Source organism: Vulpes lagopus, chromosome 7 (assembly GCF_018345385.1).
Source record: "Vulpes lagopus strain Blue_001 chromosome 7, ASM1834538v1, whole genome shotgun sequence".
In the NCBI taxonomy this organism is placed as follows: Eukaryota; Metazoa; Chordata; class Mammalia; order Carnivora; family Canidae; genus Vulpes; species Vulpes lagopus.
The window spans coordinates 42,998,976-43,019,069 of NC_054830.1; the positions used below are offsets into that span (position 1 = coordinate 42,998,976).

Below are 20,094 nucleotides of genomic sequence, written 5' to 3' on the forward strand. Positions count from 1 at the left end.
GGAGCTGTGTTCTTGCTAGGGGCCACCTGGTAGAGTACTGCTCTGGGATCAGCTACCCTTTACCAGGTATCTACCACAGTCCTGATATGGGTGGCTAAGGGAGTGGCTTCATGTTCTGAGATAACAGTTACATTAGAGAAGTCTCAGAAGTATCTTCCTGGGAATCATGCTTCAGAACCTAGTGGATGCCTTTTGCTCTTTTTTTCTTTCTCTCTCTCTCTCTTTCTTTCTTTCTTTCTTTCTTTCTTTCTTTCTTTCTTCTTTCTTTCTTTCTTTCTCTTTCTCAGATTGATTTATTTATTCATGAGAGACACACAGAGAGGCAGAGACATAGGCAGAGGGAAAAGTAGGCTCTTCGCAGGAGCCTAATGCAGGACTTGATCTCGGATCCCAGGATCACTGTCTGAGGCGAAGGCAGCCACCCAACCGCTGAGCCACCCAGGGCTCCCTCTTCCTTCCTCCCTCCCTCCCCCCCCCCCCCCCCCCGTCTTTCCTCTTTCTTCTTTCTTTCTTTCTTTCTTTCTTTCTTTCTTTCTTTCTTTCTTTCTTTCTCTTTCTTTCTTTCACCTCTATCTCTTTCATTTTTTTTTTTCTTAAAGATTTTATTTATTTATTCATGAGAGACAGAAAGAGAGAGACAGAGACACAGGCAGAGGGAGAAGCAGGCTCCATACAGGGAGCCTGATGTGGGACTTGATCCTGGGACTCCAGGATCATGCCCGGGGCTGAAGGCAGCACTAAACCATTGAGCCACCCAGGGATCCCCCTCATTTTTTTTTTAAGAATTCATTTGAATTAAGTGGAGTGAGTGAGACAGGGATTGCATGATCCTAATATAGTGGGAAATTCGGGTTAATTTAACTGTAGTAATAATCCTTTGAGAACAAGTACATGATTGAAACTTATCTCTTTCCTCTATTCACTGTTTTGAATTGATTGCTAGAAATCAAGAACATTCCTAAAATAACAAAGAAATTGCATGACCAATAATTTGAGTCTCTTAACTTTTTATACTCCTGTCAAGAGTTCTGTGCAACTCTACCGGTTGTACAAGGATCAGAATCTATATTGGAAATATGTGCTGAGTTCAGTTCAGCTCCTCAGAGCCAACAGTTCTTCCATCTATGAGATGCTAGAGGTTTGGGCTCAATGGAGCTACATTCATTATTATTCTAGAACCTTGCCAGTGCTTAAAAGGTGCTATAGGGAACTATAACTCATGTACTGAATTAAAAGATTGTAAGCTCCACTGGTATAGGTAAAAGCAAACTCAAAGTTGAGTGGCATCAGATCATGAGTAGAAAATTACTTGACACTGAATTTTGTTCTGCCTCTGAATGCCATTCTTTCAAGCAGAGTACGGAAAAGTTGAAGTCTATGTTGTTACAAGCTGTTTATTTCTACACTCCCTTTCTTGTTCAAATTGAAAGCTTTTGCAGAGTGTGTTTCACTGAAACCCTTAAAAGAAAGTGACATGTTACTACATGGGAAGACAAAGATAGAGTCTGTTTGGTAATGATTATGCAGTCAGGGCTTTATCTACTTGCCGATAATTTGTGGTTTATTTTTAATCCTCTGCCAGTTTCTTTCCTCACTGTTCCATTACCTGCTGATTACAACCCTGAGCCAATCAGTCACTGTTGAGTACTTGGTGAATTCTGTTTTTTTAAGTTGGCTAAAAGAAAATATGTATTTCAAAATGGACATATGGATAGTAGCTAATACTTCTCACGTGGCACATTCAATATATTAAATTTAATGTTCACAGAAACATCACAATGGCAAGAACTATCATTATTACTGTTTTCCTAATGAATGGAGTGAGGCTTAGAGAAAGTTAGCTAACCTGTCAAGGTCTCAAAGACAGTGAGTCTTTGGGTCAATATTCATCCAGTGTTGACAATGATCACACTCTGAGGACTGTGATCTGTATTACTTTTATCTCCTAAACACATATATCATGAGGTCAGTTTGGAAAGTGATAGCATCCAAACCAGCAGAATTTAGGTTATTTAGCTTATGGTGATGGAAATTCAGTGCATGGGATTAGAGTAGACATCCTCACTTATTCAAAAAGCTTTTAAATGGAAGATCTGTTTTGCATTTACAAAGAGGTAAGAACCAAGACATATTAAGGAAACCACAGGGAGGCAAATGAGTGGAATGGTCTAAACATAAATAGGGTGTCTCATCATGTATTGAGCCATTACTAGAAACATTAAAAAATAGGCTAGATTTTGGTTTTATAGTAATATATTTTTTAAAGATTTTATTTATTTATTCATGAGAGACACAGAGAGAGAGAGAGAGGCAGAGACACACACAGGCAGAGGGAGAAGCAGGCTCCATGCAGGGATCCTGATGTGGGACTCCATGCCAAGACTCCAGGAGCTTACCCTGGGCTGAAGGCAGGCACTAAACCGCTGAGCCACCCAGGGATCCCGGTTTTATAGTAATCTTAAATCTGGATTAATTATGATGTATTATAGAGAATTATTTTCCAAAATACAATATTGGAATATGGAAAATTATAGAATATATTATATGTATGGAAAATGAAATAAAAGAATTTTTCAAACTTTATTTAACCCTGAATTTTCAAGATTTTAAATGTACTATTATATTAAAATAGCTCAAAACTCTTCTTGTGGCATTAAGAGCCCATACAACATTGTTTGCAAATACTCTTCTAAAACAACATATGAGAGACCTTCTTTGGTTGCTGGATGAGTTATTTGTAATGAGAAAAAAAGAACCTTTGGCTTCCTTATCCTTAGATTTATGAGAAGAAACGAGTTGTTTTAAACAGTGTGGGGATGGATAAAGAAAGTTATTTTAGATATGCTATTTTGTATTCTCTTGTATTCTTGGAAAAAATCAAGTGTTGATGGCATTAAATTTCCTTTAGCAAACATGTAAAGAAGAGCATGTGTCTGAACGTGGATTTTAATTTCTTATAACGGGTCTTATTTTCCCTGGATATGTTTCTACTTACTTAAAAACAGATGCTCACTGAAAAATTCATGAAAACTGAAAATATACTGAAGACTTTGGAGAGAAGCTCTTCACCGTGTTATTAGATTGTTTTTAATGAATGGTCTTTTGCCCCATCTGCTTGCCAGTTAACTTCATGACCTTGAACAAACTTCCTGGCTTTTATAGAACTCATTTTCTTCATTTACCTACTTAACTGGATTGTACATAAAATGGCATACCAGTATCAGTGTTTATATGAACAGATCCTTTCAAATAAATTTCTTTGGTGATTTCATGAATGAATCTTGCAGTTTTGGCAAATAGACATGTTTTCTGAAATGAAGGCTTTTTTAAAGCTGGCATTATATATAAATTTTACCTATTATCATTTGCCTGCTCCCCAAAACCATTTATACTGTAAATTAAAATATATCTTAAGCTACTTAAAATAGTAGCTTAAGCGAGGGGTGGGTGGGTGGAGAGATGAGTGAAGTAGGAGGTGATGGGGATTAACGAGTACATTTGCCTCTATGAGCACTGAGTACCATACAAAATTGTTTAATCACTATATTGCACACCTATAGTGAATATAACGCTTTGTACCTATACTGGAATTAATATTTTAAAAACTTAATACAAAAATAAATAAGGTATATCTTAAGTTTTTAAAAAATGATCTAAAAAGCTATGGTAGAAAAATGATAGAATGCATCACAACTTTATTCATAATCAGAAGTAATAAGGCTCTCCACCAGCCACTCTGGTTTGAATTGTCAAATGAAAATTTCAGTGTGTAAATTTAAAGATCAAATTGGCTTTATTCAGCAATTCATGATTCAGGCAGTATCCCATGTAGCAATAGAAAGGAGCTCTACAGAGCTGTAGAAAAGGAAAGGTATTTGAAGGTGGAGAAAGGAAATTATCAGCAAAGAATGCACTGTTCAGGCCAGGCTTCCCTCCCAAGGGGAATGGAAGGGTCCTGTACTGTGGAACATCTCACTAGTGCTGACCAGGTAATTCTGTGTTGACTGGTTAAAGGTTACATTCCTGGATGATTGGAACTGCAGTTAGGTTAGAGATTAAGCATTGGTTTGCTGGTATGTCGTTTAACATAAATGACTCCATTTTGGGTCTGCTGTCTCCTTTTTAACAAATTATAATTTTTGTATTTGTCATATGGGGAATTTACATGTTTATCCTCAACTTTACATTTTAATTTCGGAAAGAGAGCCTCAGAATCTTTAGTGTGAAGTTAAAATTTAACCCTAGAGAAAGGATACTACAGTGGTTTAGTCTTTTATTCTGGAGCTCTGAACTACTGAGAGCCATATCTGACAGTATAAACAAAAGCAACAGTCCCAGGGTAGGATTATAATTCAAACCTCTGATTTTTCTAATTCAGTGTGAGTAAGAGGGTATGATATGAGTGAACAGCAGCCCGTGAGAAACCTACAAGTGTGGAACCAATGGTATTTATTCAGGTAATAAAATATAATTCTTAAACACACACTAAATTTAAAAGCCAGAAGATGCAGTTCTAATTACATGCCTTAACTAGAAGTACGGTATTTGTAGAGTAGCTTATCCAATTATATGTAAATTTGTTCCTTTGGCACAATTTGTCTATATAAGCAGTATTAGTTCAGTGTAAAATGTTTGTTTGTTATTGAAATTGGCTTTCATATAACTTCTGGATGTTGATAAATAGTTGCATTTTGGGGGGATCATTCCCAGTTCTCCATAGCCATTCTTCTCAGTATATGCAGTTTTTATTTTAAATTTCATAAATAATAATAATTTACAGGTCTATACTCTTTTATTTGAAAGTTTTGGGGTCAAAAGTGTTTTAGATTTTTATCTTTTAAAAAGGGTGTTATACTGCTGTGGTATGTGCCCTTTGTTATTCCAGTAGGATATTGGGCAACACCACGCATATTGACATTTCTGCAGTGAAAAAAGAATAGCCACTTGAATGGTGTAAAGATCACAGGGAGCCCTATTTCAGGTTTTGCTGACAATGGATTTGATTTTCAGAACTTTTTAGATATTAGAATTGCAGATAAGCAATTATGGACCTGTAATATTAAGTGTAATAGCTAACAATTACTGAGGTGCTTACTACAAGCCAGACCTTGTGCTTAACTTGTATCATCTCATTTAATCTTTGCAATTCTTTGAAGAAAGTTTTGTTCATTTGGTTTTACAGGTGAGGAACAGCTTCATAGAATTTAAGTGATTTGCCTAAGGATGCATACACCTAGTAAGGGAGTAGTGGCTGAATCATATTTAAACTGAGCTGGGTTAGAACCAGATCTGGTATGTACAACACTACAGTGACCTTCCTATTCCATTACCACAGATCCAGTGTATCTCACCTGGGAATTTATGGGAAATGCATCAAGTGGCCTGACTACCAGGCAGAGGATAACAGGGGTAGGGCGGGAATTTCATCCGCAACAATTAGTTGGCATTCTGCCAATACATTGCCACTAAAATAAATGTGCTTCAAACATTGCAGTCCTTTTGCCACTATGTTTAAGAGCTGAAAAAGAGAAAGAATAGGAGAGAGAGAGGAGATAGTTGAGCATGTGCTTTCCTTAGCTAAGGCAGAATAGGACATCTTGAGTCTTGTGTGGGTGGAGCAGTGTTCCTAAAGAAAAATGGATAGCTATTAACAAAAGAAGATGTGACTAATGTGGGATAGTGGGCTGCCCCGAAATGTCCACTCCATGGACAATTAATTAATTGTAGGTGAAATTAACATTTGGGTGAAAACTTCATTCATCTTTTTAAGTGTAATCCATTTTAACATTGTCATCTGACTGGTATGGGCTGAACATTGAACTTAGAATCAGCATACTTGGAATCCTGTCCCATTTTGGATAATTTCTAGGATTTAGATCACAGATCCAAAATTAGAGAGTCTGTTTCTTGTTTGTAATTTCAAACAGTACTTTCCACTGGTTACCCGGTAGGCATCATGTTAGCTAAGATGGCCCAAAGAGCCTCTGGAAGTTTCTACCTGGTGTGGTCATCTCCCACACTGAATCTGGGCTGGCCTTGTGTCATCACTAGATGTAATGGAGGTGATGCTTCATGACTTCTGTGACTACATCACAAGGAGCCTTGCAGCATCCACTTTATTTCATGGTATGATCACTCTGGGGGAAGTCACTGCCATGTTGGAAGTCTGACAAAAATGCTGTGAGGAAGCTCAGGCTGGTCATGTGAAGAAAGAGTGACTGCTGGCCAGAGAAATGCTATTGCAGTTGTCCCACTTGCTGAGCTAGACATGTGAGTTACCATGGATAACCCCGCCTGGCCAAGACATTTTTTTTTTAATTTTTTTTATTTATTTATGATAGTCACAGAGAGAGAGAGAGAGGCAGAGACACAGGCGGAGGAAGAAGCAGGCTCCATGCACCGGGAGCCCGATGTGGGATTCGATCCCGGGTCTCCAGGATCGCGCCCTGGGCCAAAGGCAGGCGCCAAACCGCTGCGCCACCCAGGGATCCCTGGCCAAGACATTTGATAATTTCAGTCTTAAGTGCTTTCTGACTATAATTGCGTGGAAAACTCCAAGGGATAGCTGCCCAGCTGAGCCCATTCACAGAAATAGGAGAACTAATAATTTATGGTAATAAGTCATAGAGTTTCTGGGTGGTTTGTTATCCACACTAGATACTCAAAAACAAGCTTGTTGTGAAGAAGAAGGGAGATAATGTGTTAAATTCCTCATACGAAGGTGAGCAGCTGTTTTATTATAATTGTTTTGACAATCCTGAAACCAAGGCCTTTCTCCCTAATATCCTCAGAGGTTTCATTATAATTTGCCATTGTGATGAGGATAGTGATCATTTTGTATTCCCTGGACAAGTATAGAGAGTGAATATTTGTGATTGGCTGGCAGCCAAGTTGGTCATCCTTTTTCCTTACTGGAGGAGTTTTAAAAATTCTGTCTTTTCTTTACTCATATTTATTTTTTCATATGAGTGGGATTTTCTATAATAATAGACCTTTATTGTTATGGCAATAACAATATATAGAACATACGATGGGTCCTCATTCTGAATGACACAGGGCCCATTTCTCTGTTTATATAGACTCTTTGTCTAGGAAACTATAGGAGAAATAAGATGTATTGGATTTTGAGAAAGGGGCAGTAAGAGTTGAAGAGCAGTTTGCCTGAGCAGCTTCCCAACAATTGGGAAAGGCTGCTAGAGTGAATGTCAGAGAGAAATTGGTTTTTTGGTGGTGTTACAAGCAAGCAGATAATGAAACAAAGGAAGAAGAAAGAAGTAGGAGGTACACAGAGGGGAAGAAATGATGGATTTGATATTGGAACACCAGAGCAATCTGTAGTAGGTTGAATGGGAGGAGTTGGAAGAGAGAAGGAGCAAGTAAGGGTTGGTTGGGACATCATCACCTATTGGGCTTTTCTCCTTCTATCTGCAATTAATTTTAGCTTTATTTAGTTCTTTTATCTCTAGAGAAAAAAGGTGATTGTTTTCTTTCTATTATAGTTGTTGGCAATCAAATGACATTTTCTGCCATCTGTTTTACCATATAATTCTTAAGGTTTCTTAAGTGTCAAAGTCTTATTAAACCTGGAGTCTCAAAAAATAAATAAATAAACCTGGAGTCTCCATACATTCAGTGATTGCTGCTAGCACAGGGAAAGAGAAGAAGATAAGGCTACTTTGTAAAGAGTAAGTTACATATTCCACTGGATCTATTCTCAAAAGAGAATAACTCAGAGTTTCTCCGTAGCTTTTTAAAAAGTCTCTGATTTCTGTATTTTTTCTTAGCTGTACATAGATTTTATTTCAAGGAAAATTTTACATATTGAACTTAGAATATGAGTACTTGGATTTCTGTCCCAGTTTGGACAATTTCTAGGTCTTAGATCACAAACCCAGAATCAAAGAGCCTGTTTCTTATTTGTAATATGAAACAATTATGTTGTTGATATTATCCGTAATATTTACTGGTTCTTTGTAGAGTTAAAATGGACAGATGAAAGCCCTTGAGGATGAGAAATTCATATTCTAATGTAGCAAAGTAAATATATGTGTACGGCAGCATGAATTGTTAGAAAATTTTAGGAAATTACTTGTATGCTTGAGTTCATGAATTATTCAATTTAGGGTTACTTTCCTTTTCAAATTTATCACTGGTCAGATCCTTTAACAATCTTTTGATTTATTAAAAGTCACTTTTCAGAATTAGATTTAAAGCCTTATTATTTTCTTATGATTTTCTTATGAAAATTGAGTATGTGTCCTATAAAGCCTGTATTTTCTTTTCTATGACTTAGTCTGCTCTTCTGTTATAAAAGATACTTCTTTAAGAACTGATGGAATTAAAGAAAAATTGACCTCCTCTGATTAAGAAGCCCACAGAAGTAAAAGGAGGTTTTATGATCTTTCTTCACTTATTGGAAAGACGATTGAATTGGGACATGCCCATCCTGACTTCCATTAGGAGACAGAATATTTGTTTGTGTCTAGAGGAGTTTGGTCTCCTGGTGGTCATTTGCCTCTCAATCCTTCCTGCAATTTTAGAAAAAAATGTGCTTGTACAGGGGCTATGTATCAGAATCAGCTATGAAACTTTTTATTAATAGAGATTCATTCCTTGGCCCCACTACCAAGTTTATGAAATGAAAATCTCCAGGGCCTCACAGGTGATTTGAATTCATACATAGTTTGGGTCTGAGAACTACTTTATAGGCAGGACAGCAGGTTGATGGATGATAGAATCTGGTCTGAATCATAGAAAAGCTTTAAGAGGAGAATATGGAGATACCTTAATTTAAGAAACACTTGGATGTTTTGAACAATGATATAATCATTGCTAAAAGTTTGTGATATCTCTAAAACATAATTTATGTCCCCAGTTGTCCTCTGATGTCTCCAGTTAACCTCTGGTGCAGAAATTCTCAGTTCAGTGGGGCAGTTTTGCCCAGTGGGGCCCAGTGGGGCCCAGTGGGGCAATTTTGTCCCTAGGGGATATTTATTAATATCTAGAGACATTTTGGTTCTCATGACTGGGGGAATGTTACTGGCATCTAATGAGTAGAGGCCAGGGATACTGCTAAATACCCTACCGTTCTTGAGAGAGCTCCTGTATTAGTTCAAAATGCTAATAGTGCCAAGGTTGAGGAACTCTAATCTAGTGAATTTCAGTGAAATCATTAAATAAAAATACTCTGGGCTCCAGAATTGAAAAGGGTATGGCAAACCAGGTAGGAGAACATTTGGTTGGCCTGTGTAGTCCTTGAGGAAGCCAGCTGAGGTAAGGAGGAAGAAAAGGCTTGAATATAGGCTGAAGGCTAGGGACAAGAGTAAGGATTCTATTGCATACTAAGGTCTTGGAAAGAGACATATTCATTGGAATATTATTTTCCCTAAATGTATCATATAAAATACAAAGATCTTACCGTCTGAAAAAAAAGCATATTTAATGTCAGCTTTGAGATAGTAAATCTCCTCTATTCTGTACACCCTAATGGTGGTTCTTAAGCCTTAAAATCTTAAAAACACAAGAGAATGGTAGCATAAGTGAGCCAGAGAGAATATGGTCATAAGTTAGTATTCTGGGATTGTTGTCATCAGAGGAAGCATTTCAGAAAGAATGAGGTAATTGATATTGTCTTTTCAGAGCTAGTAATGGAGTGATGGTGTTGATAGAAATTTTGGGGAGAGGGCAGCCTGGGTGGCTCAGCGGTTTAGTGCCACCTTCAGCCCAAGGCCTGATCCTGGGGACCCGGGATCGAGTCCCACGTTGGGTTCCCTGCGTGGAGCCTGCTTCTTCCTCTGCCTGTCTCTCTCTTTCTCTCTCTCTCTCTCTCATAAATAAATAAAATCTTAAAAAAAAAAAGAAATTTTGGGGAGAATAGGTAGAGCTGGCTGATGCAAATGAAGAGGTAATATGAGAAACTAGTGATTTAATTAATTAATTATTTTATTTATTTATTTTTTTGAGAGAGAGGGAGCATACAATGGGGAGGAGCAGAGGGAATGAGCAAGGGCAAGCAGGCTCTAGCCCAGCATGGAGCCTGATGCAGGACTTCATCTCAAGACCCTGAGATCATGACCTGAGCCAAAATCAAGTATGACATGCTTAACTGACTGAGCCACTCAGGCACCCTGGAACTTTGTGATTTAAAAATGCACTGTTGAGGGCACCTGGATGGCTCAGTGGTTGAGCGTCTACTTTTGGCTCAGGTCATGGTCCCAGGGTCCTGGAATTGAGTCCTGCATCAGGCTCCCCACAGGGAGCCTGCTTCTCCCTCTGCCTATGTCTCTGCCTATCTGTCTATGTCTCTCATGAATAAATGAAATCTTTAAAATGAACTAAAATAAAAATGCGCTGTTTATTGTCTTTATACCTAATTGCCTGATCTGTGTCCAGATTGGTTGTTTAGAACAGAAGAGGTTATCATAAGTATGGGAAATGGTTCCTGGCTTCTTGCAACTTATGTCTAATTGGAGAGAAGAGGCTACTGCCATGAAAGAGCAAAACCCATTGAAGTTCATAGTCCATCTCCATTCTGATAAACACTAATTTTCCCTTGGGGGATATTCTTTTTCCACGTTTATTTTGTTTGATCTGCGAGCCATTGGCTTCATCCCTGGTCTTAGGGTTGAATTTGTGTTGTAGGCAGTGTTCTAGGAGGCATTTGGCTATAATTCTCATTCAGGTATGGATCCATGATCTCAGATGATCCATTTAGGTCTGTTGATACTAATTGTAAGACTTTATTTTCTTTACTTCTGTATTTTGAGGGATGAGGATGTGATCCCAAGTTCTTGGCTATCATTCTGCCATCCTAAAGGGAGGCACTGATTGAAAATGTATTCATTTCAAAGGATGAAAGAGCTAAACGCATGATTCCGTCTTTATTCCTGGATGAAGTTGTACCTGAAGCCAATTTAGTTGTGGAATTCATTTATATCAACCATTAAATTTTCATTTTGATTATACCAGCCTGTGTTGTATTTTCTTTTGTTGATGACTGAAAAAATGACTAAAAATACACTGATGTAGGAGAAACTGTACAAGAGAAGAAAAATGTTATAGCCAGGTAGCAATTCAAGGACAAGTTTTTCATACTCCATTATTTAGTCTTTATGAACAAATTCATAATATTCTCCCATTTTTGTGTTTTTGTTTTGGCAAGTTTAATAAAACACACAGGTTCTCTCTGTTAATGTATTATTTAAGCTACTTTTTTAATATTTTAGAGAGTTGTATTTCAGAAGTGATATGACAGTAATTTGTCAGTGTATAATTCTTAAAAATGAAAGGGTTACATTGCTTCCTTGATGGAAAAAAAAAAAAAAGAAGAAGAAGAAAGAAAGAAAGGAATCCAGTGTTCCAGGTATATAAACAAACACAATGTACTTTATGGTACTTGTAATTATAGATACTACTCAACAGAATTGGCCATGTTTGTTTGCTTTTTTGTTAGTGTACTATGGGGATTAATTGATTGTAAATTCTCTTCTTCTCCAACAACCCCAGATGAGTAAAGATAGAAATATATGGATTATCAGTTTGAAAGACTAGTTACATGTCATCTGGCTTCATGTGATTGAAATACAAAAAAAAAAAAAAAAGGTCTTTAAATAGGACATCTGTGACATAACAAATTAGAATCTGGGAGAGGAAGAATATCTTGACAGTGTCTAAATCCATTGAATCAAAATAATTGTGTAGATCATACTTGAGTTCAGATATAATGTAGATAAATTCTCTAGCCATGGCACCCATCTGTCAAAAAATAAAACTCTGGTTCTCACTTAAAATGGCTCTTTTAGACTAAGGTCATCAAGCTGTATCTAAAATGGACGTGAAATGTCAATTTCATATGTTATAGTGGCACATTTCATATTGCTCTACTTAAGGTTATGTCAGCCTTACCCATAAAAAGCAAGTGATTTAGGTCTTATTCTAAATGAACTAAGCAGAGAAATCAGCAGTGGGACTGCCTTGCCACTACAGACAAAGGGAATGTGTGGAGGGGCAGCATATTTCTCCATTGTCCTAACTCTGGAACTGTGTAGTATTCCAAGACAGGATGTCATCTCTTTACTTTTCCACATTCTAATCCCCTGTGATAATTGTGGGGAGAGTTTGGAATTTTTGGCAAGATGCTTTATTCAAAATGAGTTTTGTTGCCTGGAGTTGATTCACTTTTTTGAGTTTTGTGTTATTTTGTGTAACTTTATCATGTTGGGAGGCTTATGAACCTTCTGTAGAAATAAGATTGTGTTTAGGGAGCTATATACATCATGATTTTACAACTGACAGGAAGTTACTGTGGATGATTAAAGCAGAAAGAAATGAAGTTTTTTGAAATCTATTGGACATTGTAGAATCAGACTTAGAAAATAGTAAGGATTGAAGAGGCCGAATAAGCACCCACATAACTACAACTTCCCAAGGAAGCAGTGTTCTTGACACCCATGACTGCTGGGTCCTGGCTGCTACAGTGACGCTGGATTTTACTGCTGGTACCGCTGCTCCTTTTGTCTTTGAGACTGAATGTTGCTGACTCTGTAGCCACCATGCTCATACCACTCCTTGTTTTTTCCTTTCTGGATCCCATTCGTAGTTCTAGAAGCAGTGTATCTTGTTGGCTAAACATGTATTGGGCATTTGTTCCCAGGCAACAGGAAGCCTGGGCAAGTGAATAGCCTATTTTAGCTTTTATAATAGAATCCAACTGTTTCCCAATGTGTCTTCTGATGGTGGAGACTTCCCAAAAAAGGAAGAGGCTCAAATGCTTGGCAGCCAAAGAACAAGTAATTGCCATGGTATGGTTTCTTAGGGAGAAGAGAGAAGTTTTCTGGAAAGCAGGAGAGAAAGGGAGATTTTCCAGGAGACGTGGAAAATGCACACTTTTTCCTATAACAGATGAAGATGTGGTCTTCTGGGTACTAGGTTTTGTCAGTGAAATAGGAGAGCCAGTATTTGTGAACATCTTAAAGGGAAGAGGATAGATCCAAAGTTCCCAAACTGATTCAAGGTCTCCTTAATATCTTTGTAATGTTTTCATAGCACTCTAGGCCCAACACTTTCATTTATTAAGTAGTTAGATTAAAACAAATTACTAAGTATTAATTTTGCAGAATAACTTGAAAAAATTATGCCATTTGAAAAAATACACATCAGTTCAAAGAAAAATACTTTTATTCCAGTCTTAACCATAATTATTTTCAAGTAAGTTATGTTCCCTTCTTAGGCTCTGAATGAAATCTCAGACATTGGAATTGGATTTGACTATTGACTATTTCCTGTCTACACTTATTATTATGCAGCCCATTTTGTCACAGCATTGGTATAGACCTAGCTTTGCAAAGATAAGACCATCAAAAGGAATGTAGTGCAATATGTTGTTGAAACTGAACTCCCCAGAAGTATCTTGAAAGTGCAGCACAACTTGGGAACCATGACAACCATTAGGTTGTCAATGAAGTGCTCATGGAATGGTGTTAGAAATTGGACTTTAAGGGCACTTTTACAACACTGCTTGATTGGGAGTGTTACAGCAGCTGAATGATTCCAGAACCAAGAGCTGGCAAAAGTTCTGCCGCAGGGAACAGTAGACACTCCTGCTAAACGTAGCCACCCTCCTGTTGTTTCCTTTTCTAAATCAATTGGGCCTTTATCATGGACAAGTATAGCCTTTTCTTTTTAATCCATGAAACTCACCTAACATACTGTAGCTTTTAAAATATTTATTGACACAGAAGTGACACGTTTTCTTACACGATTAGCAAAAAGATGAGTGTCTTTGCTGCCCCAATCAGGTCAATAAAGATTTTAAGATCTAGGTCTATCTGAAAACATAGTTTCCTTTTTTTTTTTTTTTCCTTTTTAAAGATTTATTTGTTTATTTTAGAGAGAGAGGAGGTACATGCGCAGGGACCAGGAGGGGCAGAGGGAGAAGAAGAGAGTCTTAAGCAGACTCTGTCCTAAGTGCAGAGCCTGACTTAGGGCTTGATTTTACTATCCTGAGATTAAGACCTGAGCCAAAATCAAGAGTTGAATGCTTAGCCAAATGTTCCACTCTGGTGCTCCCATGGCTTCCTTTTTTTTTTTGGTAGCACAAAGTTGAAGTCTGTCTGAAGATTTATATTGCATTTGGAAAAAAATAACTTCATTTTCTTTTTTTTCATTTGTCTCTACTTGTATATGCCTGGGTCTATCATATATCATGTCATTGTGATAAGAGTATCCTCTGATTTCCTTATGAATCCCAGTTTCGTTTCTTTTAAAGTTCTTAAGTTTTATAATTTACCAGCCTGAGGAAACTCAGTATACAGTTTACAAGGTAGAGGGTTATATGGAGTCCTCAAATTGGTGTCACTTGATTCTCTTTCAGCTGGAATAATAGTTGCTGGGAAAGTTGGGGAAATATTCCTGAAATGTAGAGCACTTTTGAATTTTAAATGATTTTTCCTCCATTACAAAAGGCAGCTTTCTATAAAATTGTCATGCAGGGTGTTGTGATAGAATAATGGCTCCCACCACAGATGTCCATGTCCTAATCTCTGGAGAGAGAAGTAGAGGAGACAGAAAAAGAGACCTGATGGTGACAGCAGAGGTCAGAGTGATGAGGTAGCTAGCTTTGAAGGTGAAAGAAAGCCACAAAGTAAGGAATGAGAACCCCCTCTAGAAGCTAGAAAAGGCAAGAAAACAGATTCTACAAGACCCCTCAAGAGGAGTGCAGCCTGCCAACACTTACTTTAGCCCTGTAAGACCCATTTTAGACTTCTGACTTCCAGAACTATAGGATAATAAATTCATATTGATGTAAAGCACTATATTTGTGGTAGTTTTTCACATCAGCAATAGGAAAGGAGTTACAGATATGAAGTTGAAGAAATGATAGAAACTCAGGCTCTAGAATGATAAGGCTTTCAGAGTCTCAAACTGATAACTACGTAATCACCTTTACTGTTCTCAGGTTTGCCACAAGCAGAATTAATTATACATGCTTGTGTTCAAGCAGATGTACTCTCACTGTCGTATATTTTTTATGTGGGGTTCTGGTGATTGCCTCCAAAAAGCTTACAGCCTTTGGCAGATGCATCCGTTTTATGAATCTAGCTTTAAATAAAAGTAAAGACTGAAATGCACTAAATCATTGTCTGTTAGTGGCTTAGTCAGGAACCAAGGGTGTACACAAAAATAAACCTCCTGGCCAGTGGAGATTGCTACCATCAGTACTTACTTCTTCATCATGATACACTTATTTTATGACACTTTGTTTCTGTCATAGACCTGTTAATCATTCACACAAAACCTGTAGGACATTGTTTTGCCTTTGCTTGGATCTATGCTGACTGGTCATACAGCCAAGAGTGGAAGCCATGGATGTACAGTGTGGATGCATACATCTTTCCCCCATATTTGTGGAAGCATCTAGCTCTATAATATGATTACTGTGAATAATGTTTTTCGTAAAAATATTTTGTAATCTCTTCAAAATATACTTAAAAAAAAAAAGCTTGGGCCTTTGCATTCCTTTTGGATATTATTTCATTTCTCACTTCAGTTTTCTTAATCATCCCTTCCCTTATCAGTTCAGAAACTAGTATAGCTGCCTTTGCAAATGATCAGAGGAGCGGAAGAAGGGGAAAGAGGGGATGAGGAAAGACGGGTGGGGGTGGGTGGGTTGGGGGGGGTGAGGGGGGGATGAGAAAGGGAAAGAGAGAAGGGAAGCAGCAGTGCTTACTAGAAATTTTCAGGGTTTGATTTCATGCATATAGTGCAAGATCTTAAGAGAGAATCCAGGAGGAAGTTTGCACATGACTTTCAGGTTTTATGAATGAGCTTGCCTCTATTTCTTGTGATTGTGAATTGGTGAAACTGTACTGTACCTCTGCTCTCCCCTGAAGAAACAAACCTTAACCTCTTTACTCTCTTAACTACATTCAAATGTATGCCTTGATTTGTGCTGTCATTAAGTAAGTGGTTAATCTCAAGATCACTTGAAGCATCAGTGCTCATTTCCTTTGGATGGTTCACCATATTGCAATTACAGCCACATATTTTCTGACCATCTCATGACTTGTGGTACATTTTCATTGATGCATTTTACAGACTGCATTTTTTTAAGGTTTCCCATTTTCTTTGTAACTTAGAATGAACCATGACCAAATTGATGAATGAAATAGTTCTGTTTAGATCTATGTTTTCTTCTTCCTTTATTTGTGGATTTGGTTCACAGTTATTTTCACAAATGTTTTGATTGCTAATGAAGTTAAACTGTGTCTTTTATTTGGGGAATTTGATCTGTTTATGTTTAAAGTTATTATTGATAGTAAAGACTTCCTATTACCATTTTGTTAATTGTTTTCTTGTTTTGTAGATCTGTTGTTTCTTGTTTCTTATCCTGCTGCCTTTTTTGTGTGTGTTTTTTTGTCCTTTGGTATCAGTGTGCTTTGACTTCTTTGTTGTGTTCTGTTGTATAATTATTTCATGTTTTCTGCTGTGGTTATCTTGAGGCTTCCATCTTAAACTTATGAACTTATAAATATCTTAAACTTATAACACCTATTTTAAAATAGGTGTTACAACTTCAATAGAATTCATGAACTCTACAGTTTTACTTCTCCATCTCACATTTTTGGTTATTGATGTTACAATATAATGTTTTTTATGTTGTATAACTAATAACAAATTATTGTAGATGTGGTTATTTCTACTATGTTCATTTTTTATTTCTAAATTAGAGTTGTAAGTGAATTATACACACTGTTAGCACATTGTAGTATCTAATGATGACTATATATTTGCCATTACCAGTGATATTTTTTCTACCTTTTAAATATTTTGCTGGGGGCAGTTAGCTTCCTTTTACTTCCATTCAAGGAACTCCCTTCAGCATTTCCTGTAAGGGAGATTTATTCGTAATAAACTCCCTCAGCTTTTTGTTTGTTTGGGAAACATTCATTTTGGAAGGACAGCTTTGCTGGGTCTAAAATTCATGGTTGACACTTACTCTCAGTATTTTGCATATGTCACCGCACTGCCTCCTATCCTGAAAAATTTCTTTTGAGAAATCTGTCAGTAGTCTTATTTTTTTAAAAGTTTTTATTTATTTATTCATGAGACACACACACACACACACACACACACACACACACACACACAGAGGCAGAGACACAGGCAGAGGGAGAAGCAGACTCCCTGCAGGGAGCGCGACGTGGGATTTGATCCCGGGACTCCAGAATCACGCCCCGGGCCGAAGGCAGGTGCTTAACCGCTGAGCCACCCAGGGATCCCAACCATCAGTAGTCTTTTTATAAATTTTTTTTTTTAATTTTTTTATTTATTTATGATAGTCACAGAGAGAGAGAGAGAGGCAGAGACACAAGCGGAGGGAGAAGCAGGCTCCATGCACCGGGAGCCTGATGTGGGATTCGATCCCGGGTCTCCAGGATCGCGCCCTGGGCCAAAGGCAGGCGCCAAACCGCTGCGCCACCCAGGGATCCCCATCAGTAGTCTTATAGAGGTTCCCTTCTGGTAACTTTTTTCTTTTGCTGATTTAAAGTGATTTTTTTTTGTCTTTGACAATTTGATTATAATGTATTTTTGTGAAGCTATATTGAGGTTCAACTTCTTTGGCATCTTTTGGGCCTGATGGATCTGTTTGGTCATTTCTCTGCCCAGATTTGGGAAGTTTTCAGCTATTATGATTGTATTTATTATTTTTTAAAAAGATTTATTAGAGAGAGAGAGAGAGAGAGAGAGAGAGAGAGAGAAGGGGCAGAGGGAGAGAATTCTCAAGCAGACTCCTTGCCAAGCATGGAGCCCAATATGAGGTTCAGTCCCAGGACCCCAAGATCATCACATGAGCTGAGACCAAGAGTCAGATACTTAACCAACTGAAATACCCAGGTGCCTCAGTATTATTACTTTAACTATACTTTCTGTCCATTTTTCTTTCTCTTCTCCTGGAATTCCCATAATGTAAATTTTGTTGTTTTTGGTGATGGTGTATACTATAAATCTTACAGGCTTTCTTTACTTTCTTTCATTCTTTTTATTTTTTGTTCCTCTGACTGGGTAATTTCCAATGTCCTGTTCTCCAGGTAACTGACTCTTTCTTCTACATGGTCAAGCCCATTTTTGAAACTCTCTATTGAGTTCTTTTGTTGACTTACTTTATTTTTTTGGTGGTTTCTATTTCCTGTCAAATTTTTCATTTTGTTTAGCATTGTTTTCCTGATTTCATTTAGTTATTAGTCTGTGTTTTCTTGTACTTCTCTAAATTTCCTTACAAGGATTATTCTGAAATCTTTGAACATTTATGCATCTCCATTTCTTTAGGTCAGTTATTGGAGATTTATTATTTTTTTGCATGGTGTCATGTGTACCTGATTTTTCGTAATCTTTGGTTAATCAGGTTGGCATTTGTGCATTTGAGTGCTTGGGCTCCTCTTTTACACTTTACAGGTTTGCTTTGACAGAATTTATCACCAGTCAGGTCAGTTTGGGTTTTGGGCGTGTCTGCTGATAGTGTCCTTGGGTAGGTGGGGCCTACTATTAGGGTCTATTTTTAAATGAGGCAATTGTTACATCTCTGAGGATGGGGATGGGGACTGTGCTACTGGCTAAGAACAGCGAGTAGGACCACTGGCTTGGTTTCCTGCTCAAGTGAGGCTGTAGGATATGCTCTGATACTGCCTACCTTCAGACTTACTAGATATTTGAGACTGTATTATATTCAGTAGTTGATAGAGCTATGAATTAGCTTTTCTGCTCTTGCAAGGCAACAGGACAAGACCCAGAGCCTGTATAGTTCATTGTTTGGGAACCCCAATCAGGCCAGAATTGTACCCTGCTGTCTTGGTTAGGTGAGGCTACTAGTTTTGCTCTGCAGATGGGAGAAGCCACTCCCTGCACTGTTTAGTGACACCGAAGGTAGAGCTACTGAAAGGCTCTGTGACTTTCCATGTGCCATGGTTGGATTTCCTGTACTCCCAGTTCCTTGACTGAACAGAGCCCCTGGCTTTGTTCTACTTCTTGGCCTGAGCACTGCTGTGCTGCGTAACTTCTAGGCCTTATCACCAGACCTTCGGGTCATATAGGGCCCAAAAACACTCTCCACAGCAGGTGGGGCTGGGATTCAGCTACTTACCTGGACTTGGGCAAACTGGGCTCTAGGGCCAGCAAAACTCCTTGTTTGAAGATCCAGATCACTCATATCTGTATCCTGCCATTTTCCTTGTCAGAGTACATTCCTGACTTGGTTCTGTAGATGAGCAAAAATACTGGTTTAGAATTACTACTTTGCCTGCGGATATAAATTCAGTCTGACAAGATCCATATGCTGTTTTTTTTAGGCTCTACCCCATCTTCTCTATCACATATACCCAGTGATTGAGCCCTGCAGATTCCTCTGTATCTCCAGGGACAAGATGAGAGTATCCCCAGGGACAAGATGAGAGTAGTGGCTTTCACAAAGTGGCCCACAGTTCTGGGGAGAGGCAGGGATGTTTGTCCCCCCTGGTGCTCTCTTCCTACCAGAGGAAGTGGAGGCCCAAGAGGGACCTCTCAGCATGGCGCTGTGCTATAAGTGTGTAGCTGCTTCTCTGACCCTTCTAATGCAGTCATTCTCTATGGTGCAGGATGGAGAGGGATGTTTCAGTCTCATCCTCAGGTACCAGAATTCTCAGTGGTGTCTTGTTCTTTTAGAATTGTTACTTGTTCTTGTAAGGGAGAGTGAAGTCAGGGATGACCTATGTGCCATCTTGGTGATGTCCTTTCTAGACTGTAATTTTGAGCTCAGATATCAGTCTAAAATTTCACTCCTCTATTATACCACTTGACCAATTTTATTAAGTATTTATTAAGTATTAAGTGCATGCTATGTACCAGGTAGGCATTGCTCCTAATCATTTAGTTACATTCACTTAACTGATTCACAAACCTATGAGCTATTATTATCTTTGATTTATAGGAGGGGAAAGTGAGTTTATGGTTGAATGATCACCCAAGGTTCTGTTGTAACTAAGCACAGAATCAGAAACCAAAAGGATGTGCTGTGTCCTTTCGTGTCTGGGCTGTTGCATTGTGATGAACCACTAAAGGTAA

General features: G+C 38.1%; 1 protein-coding gene across 8 annotated transcripts in view; it reads left to right on the forward strand.

Moving 5' to 3' along the window:
* CNTN4 (contactin 4) overlaps positions 1–20,094 on the forward strand; it is a 913,336-nt gene that overhangs the window by 22,840 nt on the left and 870,402 nt on the right. Inside the window, exon 1 of one of the 8 annotated variants that reach the window (XM_041761631.1) lies at positions 4,284–4,457. The exons of the other annotated variants lie outside the window; for them this stretch is intronic. The gene's annotated coding sequence lies outside the window, so the exon portion shown is untranslated. Of the gene's footprint in view, positions 1–4,283; positions 4,458–20,094 lie in introns of those variants that run through there. 8 annotated transcript variants of the gene reach the window in all.